Below are 25,818 nucleotides of genomic sequence, written 5' to 3'. Positions count from 1 at the left end.
TCCTGATTGTTTTATATATAAAGTTTTGGTGCTGTGAAAGAAATAGCACTCGAATATAAAATTTTCTTTTTAATTCTCAGCAAGGCAACGTACTTCTTTTATTTATTTATTTATTTTGAGACGGAGTCTCGCTCTGTCGCCAAGGCTGGAGTGCAGTGGCGCGATCTCGGCTCACTGCAACCTCTGCCTCCTGGGTTCATGCCATTCTCCCGCCTCAGCCTCCCGAGTAGCTGGGACTACAAGTGCCTGCCACTATGCCCAGCTAATTTTTTATATTTTTAGTAGAGACAAGGTTTCACCATGTTAGCCAGGATGGTCTTGATCTCCTGACCTGGTGATCCACCAGCCTCGGCCTCCCTAAGTGCTGGGATTACAGGCGTGAGCCACTGTGCCTAGCCAAGGCAAGGTACCTCTATAGAAGGGTGTGCCCTTATAGATGAAGCAATGGTGAGAAACACTTGGAGGAGGGAGTGGAAGGGGTTCTTATCCCTGAGGCACGTGGCAGCTGCTGCTGTCTTTCCCCTATTGGCTAGGGTTAGACCGCACAGGCTAAACTAATTCCGACTGGCTAATTTAAAGAGAGTGATGGGGGTGAGTGGTTTGGCAGGAAAAATGGTTATGACAGAGCAGGTAATCCGAATGAGTCAGGGTGGAGCAGGTGATTGAAATCAATCAGGGTGGAGCAGGTAATTGAAAAAGGTTGCTTTATGAGGAAATTAAGTTTAAAAGCAGAAGGTAAAGAATTGAACATACTGACATATTGATTCTTTGAAAAGAAATTTAGAACTCATATCTAACAGTGATGAAACCCCATCTCTACTAAAAATACAAAAATTAGCTGGGCTTGATGGTGTCTGTAACCAAATTTCAACATGAGATTTGGAGGGGAACACCTATTGTCTCCCAGGTGTCTGTAATCCCAACTACCTGGGAGGCTGAGGCAGGAGAATCACTGAACCCCAGGAGGTGGAGGCTGCAGTGAGCTGAGATCATGCCACTCACTCCAGCCTAGGCCACAGAGCAAGACTTCACCTCAAAAAAAAAAAAAAAAAAAGAAAGAAAGAAAGAAAAAGAAAAAACACTAGAGAAGACTTTTGTTTCAGGTCTTTTAAGAAAAATAATATGAAGAAGCCAGAATAAAGATAAGAGAATTATAAAAGACAAGCAGAATTAATCATGATATGAGTTTAATCAGGAAAATATTTTAAAAATCAAGGGGCTCAATATTGCAAGCAGTATTCATCATCATAGGCTTTTTAACCATATACAGACATAAAATATTATTACACAGGAAAACAGAAGGGTTCAAAGTACAAAAGAGATAAAGACAGACTAGATTTTGAAAAGACAATTTCATTACTCACAAAGGGAGAGTGTAGAGAATTGCCAAAATGAAGAGTCCCATCTAGGAACAATAACTGATATCCAGGAGGCTGAGTTAAAGGGTGATGATAGTAGAAATGATTAACAGGCAGAATGCATTTCAGCCAAGCAGAGCGCCAAGCCCAGATATTATTGTCTCAGGAGTATTCAGCAAATAAACAGAGATATAGGTGAAACTTGAAAGATTTCAAAATAGGAAGAAGCACGTTTACCTTGAAGGGAAAAATAAATGATAAACAAAATAACACAGAAAGACCAAATCAAAGTATACAACAATTTAGAAATGAAACACCTATTGTGGGAAAATGACCAGCAAGAAAGCTTTGGGAAAGTCACTGGAATTTTTTTTTTTTTTTTTGAGACGGAGTCTTGCTCTGTCGCCGGGCTGGAGTGCAGTGGTACGATCTTGGCTCACTGCAAGCTGCGCCTCCCGGGTTTAAGCCATTCTCCTGCCTCAGCCGACCAAGTAGCTGAGACTACAGGTGCCCGCCACCAACGGCTGGCCAATTTTTCCATCTTTAGTAGAGACAGGGTTTTACCATGTTACCCAGGATGGTCTCGATCTCCTGACCTTGTGATCTGCCTGCCTTGGCCTCCCAAAGTGCTGGGATTTCAGGCATGAGCCACCGTGCCCGGCCACTTCTTTTCTTTTCTTTTTTGAGATGGAGTTTCGCTTTTGTCACCCAGGCTGGAGTGCAAAGGCATGATCTTGGATCACTACAACCTCCGCTTCCCAGGTTCAAGTGATTCTCCTGCTTCAGCCTCCCAAGTAGCTGGGATTACAGCGCCTGCCACCATGCCCAGCTAATTTTTGTATTTATAGTCGAGACGGGGTTTCGCTGTGTTGGTCAGGCTGGTCTCAAACTCCTAACCTCAGGTGATCCACACGCCTTGGCCTCTCAAAGTGTTGGGATTACAGGCATGAGTCACTGTGCCCAGCCTTCCTCTTCTCTTTATAAATGAACCAGACTCAGGTATTCCTTTACAGTAACCAAAATGGACTAAGACATCAATAAAATGGTTTATTCAGGCCAGAATCATTAATAGATGCTGAAACCATACGGTGAAAAGATTGCTGAAGAGGATATCCACTTGGTAAAAAAAATTACCCCTCTATAGCTCACCTAAGGGAAAATGTAGTTTGGTTTTTTTTTTTTTTCTTGAGACAGAGTCTTGCTCTGTCGCCCAGGCTGGAGTGCAGTGGCCCAGGCTCCGCTCACTGCAAACTCCGCCTCCTGGGTTCATGCCATTCTCCTGCCTCAGCCTCCTGAGTAGCTGGGACCACAGCCGCCTGCCACCACGCCTGGCTAATTTTTTGTATTTTTAGTAGAGACAGGGTTTCACCATGTTAGCCAGGATGGTCTCCATCTCCTGACCCATTCTAGGAACTCCTGCCTGCCTTGGCCTCCCAAAGTGCTGGGATTACAGGCGTGAGCCACTGCTCTCAGCCCTTTTTTAAAATTTTTATTTTTGACACAGAGTCTCCCTCCTTCATCCAGGCTGGAGTGCCATGGTGCCATCTCGGCTCACTGCAACTTCCGCCTTCAGGGTTCAAGCAATTCTGATACCTCAGCCTCCCAAGTAGCTTGGATTACAGGCATGCGCCCCTATGCCTCACTTTTGTATTTTTAGTAGTGACGCAGTTTCACCATATTGGCCAGACTGGTCTTGAACTCCTGGCCTCAAGTGATGTGCCTGCCTCGGCCTCCCAAAGTGCTGGGATTACAGACGTGAGCCACCACACCTGGCTTGGTCCTACCTATTGAAAAAGCAAAACTGTTGGGTATAACTTTTGGCAAAAAGGGATGTTGAGAAAAAAATTACTGAGGCACTAAGGATGCACTAAGGATGCCATGAACAGACAATGTTTGGGAACCTCTGCCCTAGGACCACTACTATATTAGAATGGAGTATACTGAATGATGTTCATCCTTCTGACCTGGAGCCATCAAGATAGTATTCGGGCTCACTGTCCCTTGCTCCAACACGACTCCAGTCTTTATTCTTGATGATTTCAATGTACACAGAGATGATCCTTCTCTCACTGTGACCTCTTAGATCCTTGAACTTCTCTCTTCCATGACTTTGTTCTCCCTCGTATCCCAGCCACTAACTCCCTCTGCAAGCTTGTCATTGCCACGTGTAATGTAATGTTAATGCCTGACTCCAAAGAGCCTTTCAAACAACTTCCATACCTGCCCTTCACCCCCATCCATTGATACCATCTTTCAGCAACCTCCACCTACCCTTGGCATGTGCTCTTCCCCCTTCAGCTTAAGTGCCACAATCAATCATTATGATTCCCCCCTTGCCTACACCCTCAACTTTCTTGCCCTCTTCTTGTTTCATTATATTGCTTTACGGACGCCCTACCCTGGTGAAATCTAGCCCCCTGCCTTCTCTGGGCTGCACCTGTACTCCTGGACTATTGCAAGACCCCGTGACCGCCTCTCAAACCCATTCTCCGTGCATCAGTCAGAGAGACTTTCAAAACTCACTTTATTGCTTAAAACCTTTCAAGGGTTTTAAGCATAATGCACAGAATCCTTATAACAATCAGCACACTCTTTACTATGGAGTAAATCACATGTTATTGTGTCTACATCAGCCAAGGGTCTTGAGTACAAACCTCTGTTTTTAATAGTTTCATGCTTTTTTTTTTTTTTTTTTTTTTTTCCCGGTATTTGAGAGACTAGATGGACAGTAGAAGTCATGTCCTTACCCATGGCTGTCCCTCCAAAGGTCACTGGTCGGCACTTTCATAGGCCCCTTGAGATAGCAGTAATGATAGAATTTTCAAAAATGAATTTTAATGAGGTTCAGAAAACAGAAATAAGGTACAGTGCCTCAAAGCACTCCCCCAAGTGTGGGGGTCCAGAGTGGCCATCTTTAAACCCCCAGAGTGGCCCAAAGGTCAGCCTGACTCCCCTTCATGAGAAAGATAATCCTATGAGAATAAATATAAATAGGTAAGTGGGTGAATAAATGTAGGTGCATGAAATTGAAACAAGAGGACTTCAATCATTATGTGATGGCATAAAACAGAATATTCTGGAACGGACAAAAATAAAACTTTGGACTGGGTGAGGTGGTTCATGCCTGTAATCTTAGTGCTTTGGAACACCTAGGCGGGAGGTTCGCTTGGGACCAGGAGTTTGAGGTTACACTGAGCGATGATCTTGCCACTGCACTCCAGCCTGGACAATAGAGCAAGACCCTGTCACAAGGATGCTAGAATTTGTCGATAAATACACTTTTATTTATGTATTCCCCATCTATCTTTTTATCCTATTTTATGTAGACAGCAACGTGATTTTTTTCCCTCCTTTACGGAGGCTGCCTACCAGTTTGCAGTTAATACCATTTTACTGTATTCTATAAAGGTATTGCCAAGGTCAGTTGGCTGAAGGTTTGTGTTTCTTCCTTGAGAAAAATACAGAAAGAAGAAAAAAAAGATCTTCGGTTTGAGTAGGAAAGTGGAAAAGAAAACTGAAATACAATCGTACATTTCCGGCAGAGTTCACCAATTATTTTTCATTTTCAAATCGAGTTTTGCCATTTCTCTTTTTTTTTTTTTTTTTTTTTTTTGAGACGGAGTCTCGCTATGTCGCCCAGGGTGGAGTGCAGTGGCCGGATCTTAGCTCACTGCAAGCTCCGCCTCCCGGGTTTTTACGCCATTCTCCTGCCTCAGCCTCCCGAGTAGCCGGGACTACAGGCGCCCACCACCTCGCCCGGCTAGTTTTTTGTATTTTTTTAGTAGAGACGGGGTTTCACCGTGTTAGCCAGGATGGTCTCGAACTCCTGACCTCGTGATCCGCCCGTCTCGGCCTCCCAAAGTGCTGGGATTACAGGCTTGAGCCACCGCGCCCGGCCGCCATTTCTCATTAATGGAAATGCTGCAAGACATTTAAAAACAGCAGAACAGCAACCACCACCACCACCAAAACAAACAAAACCACCCATAACAAGGGGTTGCCACTGTTTTTCTGTAGCATCTCAGCAGATGACCTCCTGGTGTTGCAGTCGGCAACTGGTTGTGAGTCTATTGAAATTATGGGCAGGTGCGGTGGCTCATGCCGGTAATCCTAGCACTTTAGGAGGCCAAGGCGGATGGATTACCTGAAGTCAGGAGTTCGAGACCAGCTTGACCAACATGGTGAAACCCCTCTCTACTAAAAATACATAACCCCGTCCCTACTAAAAATACAAAAACCAGCCAGGCATGGTGGCGCATGCCTGTAATCCCAGCTACCCGGGAGGCTGAGGTGGGAGAATCGCTTGAACCCGGGAGGCACAGGTTGCAGTAAGCCGAGATGGCGCCATTGCACTCCAGCCTGGGCAAAAGAGCAAAATTCCGTCTCAAAAAAAAGAAAAGAAAAAAAACTTACGCCATTTGTTTTAAATTATGACGTCTTTGAAAAGCATGCAGTCTGAATTCGTTGGGTTAGTGAGAATACTGAAGTTGAAGGGCATTTAGAGAAGTCTATAAAATGGCAAAAACCGAAAGGGAGAGAAATGAGCTATGAGTATTCTGTCTTGCTAGTAAACAAGTTCCAACTCTGCAAATCAGTTTTCAAAAGAAACTGTTTCCTAAGTACCTGTAAACTCTGAAGCATTTTAGGCAAGAGAATGAGGGGTAAAAAGTATCTTCACGTTGTGCATTACAACAATAAAGACGATTATGTAACAACGTGGCGTCTTCAAAGCAACCCTGCCAAGAGGGAGAAAGTGGTCCTTATGGACGGATACTTTCCTGCTGGAAGGCCCTCAATTAGAATTGTACATATGCATTCATAATACAGGATATTATTTCTATATTCGTAGAAAATTGCTTTCTCATGTAACTCCAGTGCTGTACGTGGGATGGGATACCGGCCCTCCGTTTACAAATACCCAGGTGCAAAGCTGCGCGGGCCCTCAAAGGAGAGAAGTGTCTGTGCCCTGCGGGAGCTGGCCACGAATCCCGAAAACGCCGTGGCGCAGTGCTCCTTCTCGCGAACCTGCGTGGGCTGTGGTTCTCTGTTGCTCCCGCCATAGGAATGTCAGTTCATATGTGTCCCCTTCTCCACTAGATGTCACTGTAAATCAATTGCTTAAGGAGAGAACCCGGGTGTTTGGCGCATCTTCACACAGTGCCGGGGTTTGAAGCCCGGTCAGTGCCTGCACTTGTGTCCTTCCCGACTGGGGAGCCCCAAGGCGGAGCGGGCGCGGTGACTCGCTGTGCACGGAGCCGCGCGCTGTCCCAATGGCAACCTAGGCGCCGCTACCCGGGCACGAAGCGAGGAGGTGGCCGGGGCAGTGCGGGCGGGCGGCGCAGTGCGGGGGTGGGCCCGTGCCACGCTCCCCTCCGCCCTGCTAGCGAGACGGTCACGTGCCGCCCAGGCGCTGCCCCCTGCGGGCGGCTGCAGAACAAGAGGGCAGGACTGGGGAGGGGAGGAACACGACGGCCCACGCCGGGCTCCGTGGTGCCACGCCCGAGGCTGGGGTCGCCCGGGGCCGGGGGCAGCAGGGCGCGTGCGCCGCGCGGCTGTGAGCGCGAGCGGGGCCTAGGAGGGGGCGTGGGCGGGGCCAGGGAGCGCGCGCGGGACGCTATAGGGGGCGTGGCTGCGGCGCGCGCGCCAGCCGGAGGGGGAGGGGCGGAGAGCCACCGCGGAGCGCGCGCGGGGTTGGTTGCCGTGAGCGTGGCGGAGCGTGGACCGCGGCGCGGCGGTGGGTCTGCCTTTCCCCAGCCCTCTTCCCTGGTCCCTGGCGGGGGCACTGGCGGCGGCGGGGCCGGGGTCCGCAAGGCCGGAGGAGGCGGCCGGGCCCGGGCATGGTGGTCTGGGGCAACGCGGAAGGTGAGCGACCCCCGGGCCGGCGGCGGGTGGGGGAGGGGCGGGACCGGACACGCGTCGCCCGGAGGCGCCGCAGACCCGCGCGGCAGCGGCCAGAGCGCGGCCGGCCTGAGGTGGGGCGGGGGAGGGGCGCTTGGCCCCGGCCCCGCGGCCGTCCTCTCGCGGCCTGGGCTGCCCGCGGCGCCCTCCTCTCGTGCCCGCAGCCGCCGGGTTATGTAACGTGTGACCTCCCCTTCCCTTTCGTCATGGCGCGGCCAGCCCCGCGCCGCCGCCGGCTCCATGGCCGCCCCGCGCCGACCCCTGGCCCTGCGGCCCTTCCCCCCGCGCTCCCCGCGTCCCGCTGGCCCGGCCAGACCGCGCCGCAAACTCCTTCCTCCTGCGCCGGCGCCTCGGCCGGCCATTCAGTTCCGCGCCATTCATTCGCGCGCGCGTTCGGGCGTTCGTTCCACAAGCGTTTGTAGAATGTGGACCCGGCCGAGCCGCCGCTCCCAGCCGCGCTCCAGCCGCAGCGTTTCCCCGCACCCCGGCTCCGACGCCTCCGGGGCGTCCCGGAACCGGTCGGAGCGTCCGAAGGCGGTTGCTGCTCGCTTGTTTTTCCTTGCCGCTTGTCTGTTCCCTTAATACGCAGGGCGCCGTTCCCCAACTGTCCTTCCGAGCGCCCCTTGCCCACCTGCGTACTGTTACAGTGATGCCACTCTGTGTTTCGCTGCTTTTCCTGCCTCTTCCCAGTTTGTAAAGAAATAATCTCACATAACACTCCTTAATGTACTGCCCCGTAAAATAAATTGCAGGTGATATACGTCTGCTAATTCTCTTTATCTCCACGTCTTCTCACGCCATGTAGTAAGTAGAAATGGTTTCATTTAGGTGAAAATAATGCAGACTAGCACATAGCACAACAAGGTCTTGTAACTATTAAGGACTTTATGTAACAGTCCGTAATTCTGTGTGTCTGGTCTTTTCTCTTGACTTTACACTTGAGTCTCCGAGAATAAGCCATTTCCTGTTTAGGTAGGGTAGGACCAACCATAATCTTGGTTCTCTCTGTGGAGTGCTGTATATAGCCAATAAGCCTCTGGGAACCATCTATCTGTCCGCCAACCTTTCACACATATCCTTGCGTTTGCCCGTGCAAGCACAAGTGCTGCATGTTGTTCCCTGCCTTCCTGTTCTGGACCCTTAAGAGCTCACCTAAAGTTCCTCTTCTTGCAGGAATCATTCTCCGGTATACAAGGCTCTCTTACATTCAATTCTGAGGCTGTTTGCCCCCTTCACTGTGTTATGATTATCTTTCTGGCCCTGTCTTCTCTTATTTTGTAGGACCTTTGAGGGTAGAGTCTGTACCAAACTCCTGTCTTTTGTTGTAGAACCTTAACCGCTATATTATGGTAAACAGTACATATTTAATTTTTTTTTTCTAAAGATGGGAATTGCTCTTTTAGGATTAATTTCTAGGAAGTTTCAAGTAGAACATAATTTTTGAAAAATAATGTGCTTGAATGTGTAAGATCGCTACATTTCCCCCACTCCCAGCTTCAAAACTCTGATTCTGCATAAGAGAATTAAAGAAACCTTGTCCTCACCAGCAACAGACTGGTCATTATTCGTAAGAAGTTGCAGTGACTGCATATAATATATGTTTGAAAGCACTTTCTTTGATAGCAGCTGTAGTGGAAAGAAAGGAACTTCACAGTTAGATGGAGGTTAGATTTCTGGCCCTGCAAATTGTTAGCTAGTGACTGTAGACAAGTTACTAGTATCTCTGGTTTTTTCTCGTTTGTGGCATGAAGATACCATTTCCCACCTTGGGTAGCTGAGAATTAAATGAGTTCTTAAATGTGAGACATCTAGTGACACCATGGTACTCAGGAGGTGCTCAGTAAATACATACTCCCTTTGGTATACCAGTTCATTGCAGTTCACAATCTAGAATGAGCCAGGATGTGCTAGAGACAACGCGTGAGAGGAAAGGTAATCAGAAGAGGTGACAGGTACCTCTTCTCTCCAAATAAATGAACAAGTCCTACACTAAAGAGCATTGTGGCTCTTTCTGCTTTTCAAGAATGTATGGACGTGTATATGTGGCATATTACTAATCATAGGGTATGTTAAACAACATTTAAAAATGAAAAGTTTTTTTCTGTTACTGTAATAGCACCAACTGAAGCGTTAACATGGACATTAAAAAAGAATCTTTCTTGTTTCCAAAAGCAAGTGAGGAGAGGAGACGGGAAAATGGATATTAAAAAGGCTCTTTAGAGGCAATTAGGTTGCAGGCTCTTCTGTTAGCATCTACTTATAAACAGTACATGAATCCTAGTCTAAGTTCCATTATCTCTTGGTTGGACTGTTGCCATAGTGCCTTTACTGGTTTCTTTATTTGTCTTGCTCCCTGACTGTTCCCTAGGGATTCCCCTTGACAACCAGAGGGATCTTTTTAAAAATGGAAATCAGATTGTCACTTTCTTGCTTAATATCCTCCAAAAGCTTCCTGTTAACACTTAACATTTGAATCTTAGCCCTTAGCACATCCCATCAGGGTATAGCATGATTTGGCAACTTCCAGCTTACCTCTTACTAGGTGACAGACTTTCAGCAACCTACCCCAGTCCCATAGTCATTTTGCCGGTTCTTGAACAAAGTGTTTCTACCTTGGGATGTTATACTTACTATTCTCTTAGTATGACCCCTTCCTCTAAGTGGTCATGGCTCTTTACATCTTGTGTTTCTGCTCAAATGTCATCGCCTCAGAGAGGCCTTTTCTAATTCTAAAATAGGAATCAGCCCCTTCTTTTATAATCTTTTATTCTTTATTCTCTTTTTCTCTATAGCATTTATCACTAGGTGAAGATACACTGTTTTTTTCACTTACTTAGTTATTTCCCCGCTTAGACTTGTTTGCTGCCAGCCCTCTTCTCAATAAGAGAGCAGAGGCCTTGTCTGACTTGTACACAGCTTTATCCCTAGTGCTTAGAACTGCGCCTGGTACATAGTAGGCTGTCAGTAAAACTTGTTGAGTAAATGAATAGTATAGTTGATTCGAATATTGGTTCTGGAATCAGACAGCTTGGGTCACAATTCTCTGGCTCCTACCATTTACTGATTGTGAGACCGTGGGCAAATTAATAACTTGGTGGTGCCTCAGTTCTGCTCATCTGTAAGATGACTATGATAATACCTACCTCACAGGATTATGGTGAGTAATAATTGAGTTAATATATGTAAAGTGCTTAGAACAGGGTAATTTTAGACCTTCTAAGAACTATTTGAAATTAGCTTGTTCACTTAGGATTTTGTATTTTGGCATGAGATAAAGTTGGATTAACTGAATTTTTTTCTTTTTTTAAATTTTTTGAGACAGGGTCTTACTCTGTTGCCCAAGCTGGAATACAGTGGTGTGATCACGGCTCACTGCAACCTCAACCTCATGGGCTCAAGCCAGCCTCCTGCCTCAGACGCTCGAGTAGCTGTCACTACAGGCGTGTGCCACCATGCCTGACTAGTTTTTTAATGTTTTGTAAAGATGGGGTCCTACTATGTTGCCCAGGCTGGTCTCAAACTCTTGGGCTACAGTGATCCTCCTGCCTCATCCTCCTAAAGTGGTGGGATTACAAGTGTGAGCCACTGTGTCTGGTTAAATTTTATATGTATTACTTTGGTGCTGAATTTTTGTTAGCTACCAAATTTATATTTATGGAACTCCTTTAAAAAATACATTTTGTGGATGTCTAGAACAAATTAAAAAATAAACTGCTGAGAATGGTGACTGGTGTTTGGTCTTAATGTGTAAGTCAGGTTTTTTTAGTCTTCAATCTGTAGAAGATGCTAAGAGTGATTATCTCAACAACTGCCCACCAAAGTGGCTTTTATATAGTTCCCTTTGAAGTTCAGCTGAGATCCGATTGTGGTGATGAAAGGACTTGCTAGAGGCTTCCTGTCTTCAGACAGGGAAAGTCCTTGAAGATCCAGTTGAAATATGAGTCTTGTAGTATTTAGGAAGGAAATTTTTTTATCATCTTCAGTTGTGTTCAGTTTCTCCCTCCTTTCAGTGGGTTTTTCCCCTCAAATTGTATTTGGTTATTAATTGGAACTTAACCCAGCTGTGCTTTGTATCTTTCTGTTCTTTTCATAATATGATTTATTTTTCTTTAGCAGTTACAGAAATAGGAAAAAGAATTGATGGAGACAGTGACTTTGTAATAATAGATACTTTGAGCTAATACAACTTGAATTATTCTCATAAACTAAAATTCTGCCTGTGGTAATTGAATTTGCATAATACCGGTTATTTTAAATTCACTTGTCCTTAGTGAAATGCTTCTTTGTAGGCTTGTTATTTTATTTCTCAGTCTGAACTTTAACAAGCAATAGGATCCTAAACCCTAGGCCTAAATTTTTTTAAAAAAAAGTCAAAGGGCTGCTGCTTTGGGTAACATTTCATCCAAAATTTATTAATTGTAAGTTATTAAATATTTACTGTGTGCTAGGCTCTTTGCTAGGTGCAGTGTCTTATTTAATATCTACAGCTGCCATATACGGTTGGCACCTTATAAAGAAACAGATTTAAAGAGATGTTGTTACTTGGCTGGTTGCACAAGAAAGGAGCCAAGATTTCAGGCTAGTTGCTGAGGTCATACCCAGTGTGCTGTGAGGCATGTTAAAAATGACAAGGTTTTTGTTTGGAAGCTTGCCGTTACAATTTATCACATTATTTGTGAGTGTGTGTAACTACTGGCAGCTTAATCATTATGGCTAATATTTTGATTTTTTTTTTTTTTTTTTAGATTTAACTACTAAAATGCCTGTGTTATAAGTGTGAAATGTTTTAATAGGATGATGACTTGCATCATAATTAATGTTTTTCTCACTCACATTTAAAAGTCATTAAAAATAAGTCAAAGAATTGTGTCTTGGTGCTTCAGCTTTGTAAATAGTTTGAAAAGGTTTTGCATCTAATACGTTAGACTGAAGAAAACATAAACGTCTAAGTTTGCTTAAGGCTAAATTGGAGGTAGCAAGTAAATATTTAATGAAAGTTCCTAGTGATGTGTTCCTGCTGATTATGGGGCAATTTTTTTTTAAGCTTCTATCTTCAGTTCTGGGGTACATATGAATGTTTGTTATATAGATAAACTCATGTCATGGGGGTTTGTTATACAGATTGTTTCATCACTCAGGTATTAAGCCTGATACACAATAGTTACTTTTCCTGCTCCTTTCCATCCTCCCACCCTCCATGCTCAAGTAGACTCCAGTGTCTGTTGCTCCCTTCTTTGCGTTCATGAGTTCTCATCATTCCGCTGCCACTTACAAGTGAGAACGTGTGGTGTTTGGTGTTCTGTTCCTGTGTTAGTTTGCTAAGGATAATAGTCTACATATCTGATCTTTACCTGGATCTCCTTCAATAAGGAGGAACACATAGGTGGGATGTTTTTACATAAATTTTAATGGTTTCTGACATTTCCTTGGAAGGCTTTTTTAATTTGTAAGAATATCTAAATTACGAGTTATTGGCTTCTCAACACCTCAGAATGTCAGGGATAGAAAGAATCTTACAGATTCCATAGGCCATGCTGTTATATCTTACTGGAGGAAAGTGAGACCCCAAGGGTCATTTGCCTGCTAAAGAGGAGAAATAAGACTAGAGCCAAGGTTTTTCCCCCCAAGGCCATTTTTCCCCTGCTACACTAAACTGTTCCCTGCATTACTGAGGGAAAGACCAGCAACACTTAGTATCTCATATTCAAGAGGACAGAAAATAAAATGATACGTTCTTGTAGAATTATGATTTAAAGTCTTGATTTTATTATTGGAACATAGCAGAAAAAAATTTTGTCCTCTATTATAATGCAGTTGAAAGTGATGCTTTCTCATGTAGGCAGGTAACTGCCTTGTTTATGTAGGATACTTTGAGAAACCTTTTAAAGACCAGTTGGGTCCCATGACTTTGTGCTTGAATTAAAATATTAGGTAGTGATGGGCAAGAAAAGTTGGATGTGATGTGAGTAGTTCGTATTCAAACTCATATCTGATTAAGCAAAGTGTTGCTTACTGACCTCAGTCATTCCTGATCATACCCAAGGCTAAAATGAACTTTTTGGAGGTTTAGTCACGAAACAGTGGCTGCATCTTACACTCTCTAAGCTCCATCATTTCTATATTTGCAATTTCTAGGAATGGACTTAATGCATTTTTATCTTTTAGGCACTGGTCTGAATTATGTAGTTGAAACTCTTATTTAGATATTTTGTTCTTGTAAATGGTTTTCATTAAGTTCTGTATTTTAGTCTTATAAATTCAGTTTCTTGACTCCTTAGCTGTTTATTTTAAGCCTTTTTTTTTTTTAAAGCCATTTAACCTGGACAGTCCTGAACTTTAAAAAATATTTTAACAATTTCTTCTTCAATATTTTAAGGAGCCTAACAATTTTTTTTTTTTTAGATGGAGTTTTGCTTTTGTCACCCAGGCTGGAGTGCAATGGCGTGATCTTGGTTCAGTGCAACCTCCTCCTCCCGGGTTCAAGCCATTCTCCTGCCTTAGCCTCCGGAGTGGTTGAGATTACAGGTGCCTGCCACCACGCTCAACTGAGTTTAGTATTTTTAGTAGAGAAGGGATTTCACCATGTTGGCCAGGCTGGTCTCGAACTCCTGACCTCAGGCGATCCCACCCATCTCGGCCTCCCAAAGTGTAAATTTTTTAATACAGAATTTTTTCCCATGATAATCTTCTCTGTGTCATTCCAGTTTTAGTACATGTGCGGCCGAAGCAAACACAACGCTTTATATCTTAAAGAGTGCTTTATCTAACTTTTTTCTCATTTAATTCTCTTAAGAGTACTGGGAAGAGAGGTAAGGCAGCGTATCCTATTTTATAGCCGTAGTGTCATTTGGGCATCCGTTACCCAGAGTGAGGTAAGGCATCGTAAGTTAAGGGTACAGTCTACAAGACTCTTCTCACTTCGTATATTAGCTATAAACTCTACAAACTTGCAGGTTGTCCACACTCTGACCAACTGGCTATGACTTTATCAGTTCCCACTACACCTCACGTTTGATAATTTGTTAGAATGACTCACAGACCTCAGGAAAGTGCTGTTCTTGGAATTATAGTTATTTTTTAAAAGATACAAATCAGGACCAGACAAAGAGACACATAGAACAAGATCTGGGAGGGTCCCAAATATGAAGCTTCCACGTCCTCAGGACGTGTCATCCTTCCAGTACATCAGTGAGTGGTTGCCAACCGGGAATTCTCTCTTACTCTACAAGCATCTAGAGTTTTTGTGGGAATTTTATTACATAGGTATGATTGAACTCAGTCGCCAGCCCGCTTCTCCCTGGAGGTCAAGTTGTTAGGCTGGTGTCAGCTTGCTCAAAGCCCCAACCCACTATTCACATGGTTGGCATTTCTAGCATGGCCAACCCCCATCCTGAGACTAGGGGCCTACTGGGCGTCACCCTGTTAATAGAAACTCAATTGTGGGCCAAGAGGGACCCATTATGGATTCATGGATAGCAAAGACACTCCTATCAGTTGGGAGACTCCAAGAGTAGAGTTTTCCAGGAATCAGACAATGGCCAATTTTTTTTTGTTTTTGTTTGTTTAGGGACAGGGTCTTACTGTGTCACAGTGGTGCTATCATAGCTCACTGTACCCTCCAGCTTTCGAGCCACAGTGATCCTCCTGCCTCAGCCTCCCCAGTAGCTAGGACTACAGGCATGCATCATCGTACCTGGCTAATTTAAATAGTGTGAGAGAGAGAGAGAGAGAGAGAGAGAGAGAGAGAGAGAGAGAGAGAGTGAGAGTGTGTGTGTGTGTGTGTCTCCCCCTATGTTGCCCAGGCTGGCTTCAGACTCCTGGCCTCAAGTGATCTTCCTGCCTTGGCCTCCCAGAGTACTGCTATTACAGGCATGAGCCACTGTGCCTGGGCCCCAAATTCTTTATTACACAATGCTGGCTAAATAAGTGAGAACAGATACTTGCTCAATTTGTGACAGCTAAAACTAGTGGTAGTGATAGTAACCCAGTTACCTCTGTTGTATTAAAAATTGGAACAGGTTGTATTTAAATATATATAGAAGCATTGCCTTCTGTTGAGAATTGCTACATAACATTTTCTTTTATCGATACAATAGAATTTAAAACTTGGGTTATTCACTTGAGTTAAATGTTTTAATTACATAAATTTTGTTGTAGCTTGGGTTATAAACTACATATTTGATACTTTAAAGCTTAATAATTGGTTGTAAAAAGTTTGAATTTTGGTATTGCTCTTGAATTTGTACTTTTAGATGTACGTAATTATTCATTAGTTATTTGGAAGAAGAAAATATGAAGTGAGATTTTTATGGGTGGGGTGGAGGCATTGATAATCTGTGTTAGGGTTGTAAAATGTTTCAGTAACTTAATTGCTGTTTTGAATTTTAGCACTTGAGTCAAAGTTACTAACGCTTCAGGTTTACTGTGTTGGAGGTTAATATTCTTTTGCATATTTATGCCTAATCTTATTTCAGATTGTCACTTTAAAGATTATATTAAATTGTCTTGGAACTCACTGTTTCTCAGAGATGATAGTGTGCTAAATTGTTACATTGAATAAGACTTCTGGTGTCTTGAAGAATGTAGCATGTTGTAGTGTTATGTTTTTGTTTTTTAAAAGTGTATAATTTTAAATATATTATTGATGTAAGCAAGGGAAGATTCCAGAAGCAGTGGCAACTTCTGCTCCCTTTTTGTTTACTTGCAATTATATTTAATAGAAAGATTTGTGAGAAAAGGGATTTATGAATGCTGGAACTGATAGCAGGTCCAGAAAAGAAGAGTTTGACTATATTTTTGAAATGCAGTTGCTCTGAGGGATTTGTTTTTAGTTATGTATCATTGTTTATGCCAGTTACCTTGTGAGTTCAGAGATCTAATGACTTGTGTGGGTGGAATGCACAAGGTGAGGACTTTAGCTAAGATTCATAGGTTATGGTGTAGGCTAGGCTTAGGAGCCAGACACTCTCCCACCCAATTTACACTTGCTTAAAACTTAGAAAGTAAGGTTTAAACTTCTTAGTATGATATATTCAAGGCCTTCTGTTATATTTTACCACCTACCTTAGTTGGTCTACCTCTACATCTGGCCATGTTCCTACATACCAGTAAATTCTAGAATGTTGTCCTAAACGTCTTTTTGTATTTTTCTTTTTATTTTTTGTGAGGCAGGGTCTCGCTGTATAGTATAGGCCTGAGTGCAGTGATGTGATGACAGCTCACTGCAGTCTTAACCTCCCAGGCTCAAGCAGTTCTCCCATCTCAGTCCCCCAAGTAGCTGTGACCACAGACGTGCACCACCATGACTGGCTAATTAAAGAACTTTTTTTTGTGGAGACAAGGAGGGTCTCACTTTGTTGCCTAGGCTGGTCTCGAACTCCTGAGCTTGAGCAGTCCTCCTCCCTTAACCTCCCAAAGTGCTGAGATACAGGTGTGAGCCACTGTGCTCGGCCCTTTTAAGTTTTTGATTATGAATTTTTCTTCTTCCTGAAATCTTTGCCTTCATATCACCCCTTCCCACCTCCCTTCTATCCCATAAAATCCTGCTGATCTTAGTTTAGATCTACTCTCAGTGATGCTTTCTTGGGTGTCTTCTCGAACGTGAGATTTATGGCTGTTTTCTCTGTGCATTTATTTCATTCCATTAGTGCCTATAATGTAGAATCTTTTATTAGTATTATTATTTTTACTTTTTTGGTCTTGCTGTGTCTCCCAGGCCAAGTGCAGTGGTTCACTGCAGCCTTGACCTTCCAGGCTCGAGTGACCTCAGCCTCCTGACTACAGGTATGTGCCACCATGCCTGGCTCTTTTTATTGTTTTTATTTTTTTTTTAGGGATGAGGTCTTGCTATGTTGCTCAGGCTGGTCTCATGCAAGAGATCTTCCCACCTTGGCCTCCAAAAATGCTGGGATTACAGATCTCATATTATAGTTGTATGCAAATCTCTGATAACCTTGGATTGTGGTTTATACTCATTTTACTCACCTTGAAAACTGAAGATTATAGTAAATGCTAAGTGAATGGAGAAAAACCATTAGCTCAGACCTGGAATTCGGGTTAAGGGGAAGTGGGGGGCAGGACAGGAGAGAGTTTGTCATCTGCAATCTTTTTTTTTTTTTTTTTTTTGAGACAGTCTCGCTCTGTCACCCAGGCTGGTGTGCAGTGGCGTGATCTCGGCTGACTGCAACATCCCACTCCCTGGTTAAAGCAGTTCTCCTGCCTCAGCTCCCAAGTAGCTGGGACACTGGGGAGTGCTACCACACCCAGCTAATTTTTTGTGTTTTTAGTAGAGACGGGATTTCACCTTGTTGGCCAGGATGGTCTCCATCTCCTGACCTCGTGATCCGCCCTCCTTGGCCTCCTAAAGAGCTGGGGTTACGGATATGAGCAACTGCGCCCAGCCTGTCACCTGCAATCTAATTAAAATCTTCACCTGGTGAATTGCATTACTCCTGATGTGAAATTCATTCTACTTAGGACACATTGTAGCATCATTCTTTCTACTGTATGTAACCTTTCTCATTATCACTGAACTGTCCTTTTCTGTTCTCACCACTATAGTTACATTTTTAGGTACTGGCAAAACTAGTGGTTCTCAAAGTGTATGCCACAGTCCAGCAGCATCAACATTTCCTGGGAACTTTTTAGAAATGCAAATTTCCAGCCCTACCTTAGACTCACTGAATCAGAAACATTGGAGTTGGGGCCCAGCATCTTGTCTTTTAACAGGCCCTGTGCTGGTGATTGCGATGCATGCTCAGGCATGAGAATTACTGCTTTAGATACATTTCCCTCTTCTTTGATATTACTTCCTTTATTCTTCAGCTAAGTTCTGTTCCTGTTACTAGCTCTTCTACTGTGGCCTTTGGAATCCCTTATTTATTGCAACCTTGAACTTTTCTACAGATAATCATTTGGCTTTCCTGTGAGATTATACCACTTCTCCTTAGTGAAGATCAGTGGCTTCTTATCTCCTTCCTCTAGATTTTAATTTTTATCATGTCATCTCCAGAACATACTTTGTAGCTTGATCCTACTTATGGACATGCTGACTTTGAGATGTGTAGAACATCCTAGTGGATGGAGGTGCTTAATAAATGCAGTTGGGCCACGTGGTTTGGAACACAGGAAAGCAGGAAAATTCAGGTGAAGGTGTTTGGAAACGGGGTGATTTGGCTGCACTCTGGAAAACTAGAGAAGGCAGTTCTCCTTGGTATTTCCTTTTTTAAATTTTTTATTCTTTTGAGATAGAGTCTCAGTGTTGCCCAGTGCAGTGGTATGATCTCGGTTCACTACAACCTCCGCCTCCCGGGTTCAAGTGATCCTCCTGCCTCAGCCTTCCGAGTAGCTGGGACTACAGGTGTGCACCACCACGCTTGGCTAATTTTTTTTTTTTTTTTTTTTTTTTTTTGAGACGGAGTCTCGCTCTGTCACCCAGGCTGGAGTGCAGTGGCCGGATCTCAGCTCACTGCAAGCTCCACCTCCCGGTTTACGCCATTCTCCTGCCTCAGCCTCCCGAGTAGCTGGGACTACAGGCGCCCGCCACCTCGCCCGGCTAGTTTTTTGTATTTTTTAGTAGAGACGGGGTTTCACCGTGTTAGCCAGGATGGTTTCAATCTCCTGATCTTGTGATCCGCCCGTCTCGGCCTCCCAAAGTGCTGGGATTACAGGCTTGAGCTACTGCGCCCGGCCAATTTTTGTATTTTTATAAAGATGGGATTTTGCCATTTTGGCCAGGTTCTTCTCAAACTCCTGACTTCAGGTGATCCACCTGCCTTGGCCTCCCAAAGTCTTGGGATTGCAGGCATGAGCCCCCATGCCCAGCCTCCTAGGTACTTTATTAAAACAGTGTCTCTACTTCTTTCCTTTTCTGTGGAAATCTGAAGGGAAGAAAAGCATTAGTCATTCGTTCAGGAAGCCCCCTTCAGTTTGTATTAACTATTGATTTTGTTAAATCAAGCATCTTTTTTGGTAGTTATGAATAGCAAGAAGAATAAGAGAAAACTCTTTGTTATATTGAATTGTTTGGGATAGATGCTTTCCTTTTAATCAGATCAGCCTCAAACTGGGACATACAAATGTTTGTTATGCATTTTCAGGTTTAATATATCCAAATATTTTTTATACAGTACATCTTATTGTGTCTTTCTCTTTATCTCTGATTTATGTAGATACTGAATCAAAATCATATTAAAATGCTCAGATGTACTTATACATTAGGGTACAGGCCAACCTGCTGTAACAGGGACTTCAGAATACAACAGGACAAACAATATTTAAGTTTTTCTTTCTCCTGTAATAGCCCAGAGGTAGACAGGCAGTCCGTAGTGGGTGAGCACGTCGGTATTTTAGGGGTTCCACATTTCTTCTGTGTGCTTAGCCATTCCGTAGGGTATTGTCCTTATTCCCATGGGTGAAGCTGGGTTACCTTACAACCGCATCCCAGAAAAAGAAGTAAACAGCTTTCTTTAGGAATATGGCTCATATTTTTGTGCACATCACTCTGCTCATACCTCCTTGGCCAGAACCGAGTCACGTGGCCACCCCTGATTTTTAGAAGAGCCTGGGAAATGTAGTCTCTGTTTGCCCACTCTGCCTCCTGCTAAGAGGGGCAGGAGAGGTGTTCCATTACTAAAAGTAAGAAAGAAGAATGAATACTGGAGGACAGTGCCATTTTGCCATCGCGGAGTTGGGGGTCCCAAGACCACCCTCATGAGACCAACTGCAAATCTGGGTATCTACACCATCCTTAGGTTAAATAATTAGCTAGAAGGGTTCACAGAACTACTGAAAGGGCTTTTACTTATCGTTGGATTTGTTACAGTGAAAAGATACAGAATAGAATCAGCCAAGGGAAGAGGTGCATGGGTCACACAGAAGAGTTCCACTTACGAAACTTCCAGTTATCCTCTGCTGGTGAAGTTGTGGACAGTGCCAACTTCTGACAGTGCTTATGGAGATTGCCAATCAGGAAGCTCACCCAAGCCTTGGCATCCAGCATTTGTACTGGGGCTTGGTCACTTGGATATGATTGACTGTTGGCATGGTGACCTTTCGTTTTCAGCCCTTCAGGAAGTTGATAATACATGGCTGAAAGCCCTTCACCGTAAATCATAGTGCGAAACTATCTGGAGTGGCTCAAAGCTCCCAGTTAACAAAAGCCCTTAACAGGGTGGACATCCTTTTTTTTTTTTTTTTCTTTTGTGACAGAGCCTTGCTCTGTCACCCAGCCTGGAGTACAATGGCACAATCTTGGCTCACCGCAACCTCTGCCTCCCGGGTTCAAGCAATTCTCCTGCCTCAGCCTTCTGAGTAGCTGGGATTATAGGTGTGCGCCACTGTGCCTGGCTAATTTTTGTATTTTTAGTAGAGACAGGGTTTCACCATGTTGGCCAGGCTGGTCTCGAACTCCTGACCTCGTGATCCTCCCGCCTCGGCCTCCTAACGTGCTGGGATTACAGGCGTGAGCCACTGCTCCCATAGAGTGGACATTCTAAGGGCTTAGAGATTACAATCTCCCAGTCTCATTTTGGACCATGTGAAGGTGAGGAAAAGAAAGGATTACCTCCCAGGAACCAAGGGCAAAGGCCAAACCTCCGGGTTAGGATCTTTACTGCACAGCCACATCTGTGGATAGGCGCATCTTACTGTTTTTTGGAAAGCATAGAAAAAGTTATATAAAGTTGCCTAATATGTATGCGTTTGTTGAAAGCTCTTTTAAAACTAGATGTATATAATCGTATACATTTATTTATTTATTTGTTTATTTATTTTCATTTATTTATTTTTTTGAGACGGAGTCACCTGTTGCCCAGGCTGGAGTGCAGTGGCGTGATCTCGGCTTGCTGCAACCTTCGCCTCTTAGGTTCAAGCAGTTCTCTGCCTCAGCCTCTGGAGTCGCTGGGATTATAGGCACCCACCATCAGGCCTGGCTAATTTTTTTTTTTTTCTTTTTTTCATTTTTTATTTTGAGACGGAGTCTTGCTCTGTCGACCAGGCTGGAGTGCAGTGACGCGATCTCCACTCACTGCAAGCTCCGCCTCCGGGTTTCACGCCACTCTCCTGCCTCAGCCTCCCGTGTAGCTGGGACTGCAGGCACCCGCCACTGTGCCTGGCTAATTTTTGTATTTTTAGTAGAGACGGGGTTTCACCATGTTAGCCAGGGTGGTCTCGATCTCCTGACCTTGTGATCTGCCTGCCTCAGCCTCCCAAAGTGCTGGGATTACAGGCGTGAGCCACCACGCCAAGCCTAATTTTTGTATTTTTTAGTAGAGATTGGGTTTCACCATGTTGTCCAGGCTGGTCTTGAACTCCTGACCTTGTGATCTACCTGCCTTGGCCTCCCAAAGTGCTGGGATTACAGGCATGAGCCACTGCCTGTTTATTTTTGAGACGGAGTCTTGCTCTGACACCCAGGCTGGAGTGCAGTGTCACGATCTCAGCTCCCTGCAACCTCCGCCTCCTGGATTCAGGCATAGAATCATGTACATTTAAACAATTGCAAAAGACTCTAGAATTTGTCAGGTCTGTAAAAAGTAAAAGTAGAAGTTCCTTTTCAAAGGCTTTCCTCCCCATCTGGCTAACTTATCTTAGAAGCAAAATTTATTCAAAGACCTCTGCTCCTGAATATTTGCCCTGGCATGCTTATACTGGTCCAAGCAAGCATTAGGTCATATCCTTTTCCTCTTCCTTACTTAAAAGTGTTTTTAATTTTCTCAGCATTCCACAAGTTACTTCCTCCTTCCTTTGTTCTCTTCTGCCTTTGCCTCTTTTAAAAAGTTCTAAGTTGTTAGCCAATCGGGACAAATACAGAATGTGAGGTCCCGTTCTAGCCAGTGGAAACCGGACACAGCAGTAGGATGGACACGTCAGGTTATAAATGAGCCTGTCTCCTTTGTTCGGTGTACTCTCATGGCAAAACTGCTGGCGAGTATATACTCTTTCTGCAGGAAGTAAAAATGGCCTTACTAAATAAATTTATGTTCAAGTGCTATTGCTTTATGGCACCGGGGAACAAGCGTTTCAAACAGGTCCAACTCCTTCCACATACAGAGGAACTAAAATATGACTGATTATGACTTAAGTTCAGAGAACTGCTTAGCAACAAAGTTGATGCTGTCTTTGGGTCTCTACTTTTTTTTTTTTTTCTTTTTTGAAACGGAGTCTCGCTCTGTTGCCAGGCTGGAGAGTAGTGGCACAGTCTCGGCTCGTTGCGACCTCTGCCTACTGCATTCAAGTGATTGTCATGCCTCAGCCCCCCGAGTAGCTGGGATTACAGGTGCCTGCTACCATGCCTGGCTGATTTTTTTCTTTTTAGTAGAGACAGGGTTTCACCATGTTGGTCAGGCTGGTCTCAAACTCCTGACCTCAAGTGATCCGCCTGCCTCAGCCTCCCAAAGTGCTGGGATTACAGGTGTGAGCCACCACACCCGACCTCTACTTATCAATATGGACTAGTTGGGGTCTAGATGGAGCTTATTTGTAGGACCTGTTTCCTTCCTTGGTCTTGTTACATGTATGGCTGTATTATAATCCAGACTGTTGCTAGATTTCCTGGTAAAGAATCTGTTTTGTGTTAGGTTACTTCAGTTCAATAGGAGTGTTCTTAACTTTTTAGCAGTTCATATTGATACCATTATTATTTTTTCCATTGAAGATTTTGGAACATAATTTTGTAGAAGATGAGTATGATTTTGTACCACGAGCCAGAAGTGCAGCCTTATAGAACTTTTTAGCTTCTCTACCCTAGAAGGCAACTGTTGTGTGCAAAATAAATAGTACTTGGCTGACTTACTCTATGGGTGAGTTGTAAAGATAAATGGTAGATGTAAAGGGGTCTTGGAAAACTGAAGACACTTGAGAAGTGAAAGGTATTACTAGTAATGTAATTAAATGTAAAGAAATTAAATTTGAATGTTAAAAATTAAAGGAACACTAAAAGGAAGGAGATATAAAGTGTCAGTTAATAGGTGAATTTTTTAGGTGGTAGGAATGTGAGTAATTTTTTCCTTTCCTTTTCTGTTTTCTGTATTTTCCAATTTTCTGCAACGAACACGAATTGCTTTTATAAATACAGCAAGAAAAGCTATTTTTGAAAAGGAACACTTAGCAGGATTGCATAATGTACTTAGCATTACAAAGCAGTGTATAAACACAATTCAGTCATGAGGGAATAATAGAGAATGTCCCAAGAAAAGATTGAAAGATCATAGTGACTTCAAGAAAAGGCTTACGTACCAAAACCTATAATTTTTTCTATGGAGAGTGCTGTGTGCCACTTTGATAGTTTGAAGTTCTTTGAGTTCTGCGTTTATCAAGACAGTATCTCATCTGGTACAGAAATTGTTTTATTGCAGCAGGAAAAAATTAGTAACAGGAAGATGTTTCAGTATGCTGAAGGTGTAAAAAAACCACACAAAGTGGCAAAAATGGGTTTTATTAGGTTAGGAATAAAACCTGATCTAAATATCTTGGACTTGTGTATTTTTAAAAGATATCTTAAATACGTGAAAGACACACAGCACTATGCTTAGAATGTGAACTGTTGGCTTGATTTAAAATCAGTTGCTAAAAGCAAGTACAGGTTGAAGATTAGAGCCAGTACTTGTACTTCTGGGAAACTGCGCCCTTCACCTAGGTGTCTGAATTCTTCCCTTCCCTTCCTGTCCCGTCCCTTCCCGTCTCACTCTGTCAGACTGGAGTACAGTGGCACGATCTTGGCTCACTGCAACCTCCACCTCCTGGGTTCAAGTGATTCTCCTGTCTCAGCCTCCCGAGTAGCTGGGACTATAGGCATGCGCCACCATGCCCGGCTAATTTTTTTTTTTTTTTGTATTTTTAGAGATGGGGTTTCACCAGGTTGGTCAGGCTGATCTCAAACTCCTGACCTCAAATGATCTGCCCACCTTAGCCTCCCAAAGTACTGGGATTACAGGCATGAGCCACCAGGCCTGGCCTTTTGTTTTGTTTTATATACCTTGGTGAGAGTCCCTTCACGATCAAAACCTGACTAGTTTGTGGGATGTGCATGTCTGTAGTACCCATACAACTTCAGCAGTTGTTTGATAACTGTAGCCTTAGACAATGATGGTCTCTAAGGTTGAATCAAAATAAGATCCACAAACAGCTGTATTTTTGTATCTAAATGTTACATAAAAAGCTGTTTCTGGTGTTGAAACTTTTACCATTAAAGGACAGAATAAGAGCACATTGGAGCAGACTGTTACCAAACTTTTTTTAGGGCGTGTGTGCTAGCTAGCACTTTATGTACTTAGTTACTCATAAAGGCAATACCTGGTTCTTGTAAATTCTCAAATGGCTTCCCACTGCCCCCAATTCAAAGTGAAAAATAAACGAGACACCCAGATACTGCTGTACAGTTTTCTTGAAGGTAGGCTTCTTCCCAGCTTTGCACCCCACCTGAAGATCCTGTCTACTGCAGCTTGCAGGTGCCTGTGCAGTGTTTGCAGCTTCAGAAGTACTTTTTTTTTAAAACGCTTCTTAATTGTGGTAAGATACATGTAAAAGTTTACCATTTTAGCTGTTTTTAAGTGTACAGTCCGGTTGCATTAAGTACATTCACACTGTTGTGCAACCATCACCACCATCCGTCTCCAGAACTCTTTCATCTTGCCTGAGCCCACCTGTTAAACAGTAACTCCACCCGCAACCACCATTCCGCTTTCTGTCACTGAATTTAACTACTTTAAATACTTCATATAGGTAGAATCATACAGTATTTGTCCTTTTGTGAATTAACTTACCGTAATGGCTTCAAGGTTCATGCAAGTTGTAGCAAGCTTTGGAATTTCCTTCCTTTTAAGGCGGAATAGCATTTCATTGTACGTATGTGCCACGTTTGGTTTACCCGTTCATCTGTGGATGGACACTTGGGTTGCTTCCGCCTTTTGGCTATTGCGAATAATGCTTATTAATATAAATGTACACATAAATATCTGTGTCCCAGGTTTCCGTTCCTTTGGATATATTCTCACAAGTGGAATTACAGGATAATTCTATTTCTGATTTTTTGAGTAATTGCCATACTGTTTTTCATATCAGCTGCACCATTTTAAATTCCCATCAACAGGGCTCACTGGGCCCAATTTCTTTCCATCCTTATCAACACTTTTTTTTTTTTTTTTTTTTAAATAGTCACTATCCTGCTGGGTGTGAGGTGGTATCTCATTGTGGTTTCTATTTGCATTTCCATAGTGATTAATGACACTGAACTTTTTTTATGTGCTTATTGGCCATTTGTCTATCTTTAGAGAAGTGTCTGTTTAGATCCTTTGTTTATTTCTTAGTGGTTTTATGTGTTTATTGTTACGGTTTATGGTAGGAGTTGTTTATAATGGGAAGTGTATGAACCCCTTATCAGATGTATGATTTGCAGATATTTTCTCCCATTCTGTGGATTGCCTTTTTACCCTTTTTTGCCCTGTGATTTACAGAAGTTTTAAATTTTGATGTAGTTCAGTTTATCTGTTTTTTTCTTTTGTTACATTTTCCCCAAGAAGTCATTGCAAAATCCAGTGTCGTGAAGCTTTTATGTTTTCTCCTA

The 25,818-nt window shown here is 43.5% G+C and overlaps 2 protein-coding genes across 5 annotated transcripts in view; both read left to right on the top strand.

Moving 5' to 3' along the window:
- Positions 1-25,818, top strand: part of MITD1 (microtubule interacting and trafficking domain containing 1) — a 977,552-nt gene that overhangs the window by 622,395 nt on the left and 329,339 nt on the right. The gene's annotated exons all lie outside the window — the stretch shown is intronic.
- The window catches only part of REV1 (REV1 DNA directed polymerase), a 90,091-nt gene continuing 71,286 nt past the window's right edge, over positions 7,014-25,818 (top strand). For 2 of the 4 annotated variants that reach the window (XM_050755033.1, XM_050755027.1), the window contains exon 1: positions 7,014-7,220. The gene's annotated coding sequence lies outside the window, so the exon portion shown is untranslated. The remainder of the gene's footprint in view (positions 7,221-25,818) is intronic. The other 2 variants (XM_050755034.1, XM_050755028.1) reach the window with 2 other exon arrangements.

The sequence above is a fragment of the Macaca thibetana genome, chromosome 13 (genome assembly GCF_024542745.1).
Source record: "Macaca thibetana thibetana isolate TM-01 chromosome 13, ASM2454274v1, whole genome shotgun sequence".
Classification (NCBI taxonomy): Eukaryota; Metazoa; Chordata; class Mammalia; order Primates; family Cercopithecidae; genus Macaca; species Macaca thibetana.
Note: the sequence above shows the minus strand (reverse complement) of the source record. Positions and strands in the feature narration are given on the sequence as shown.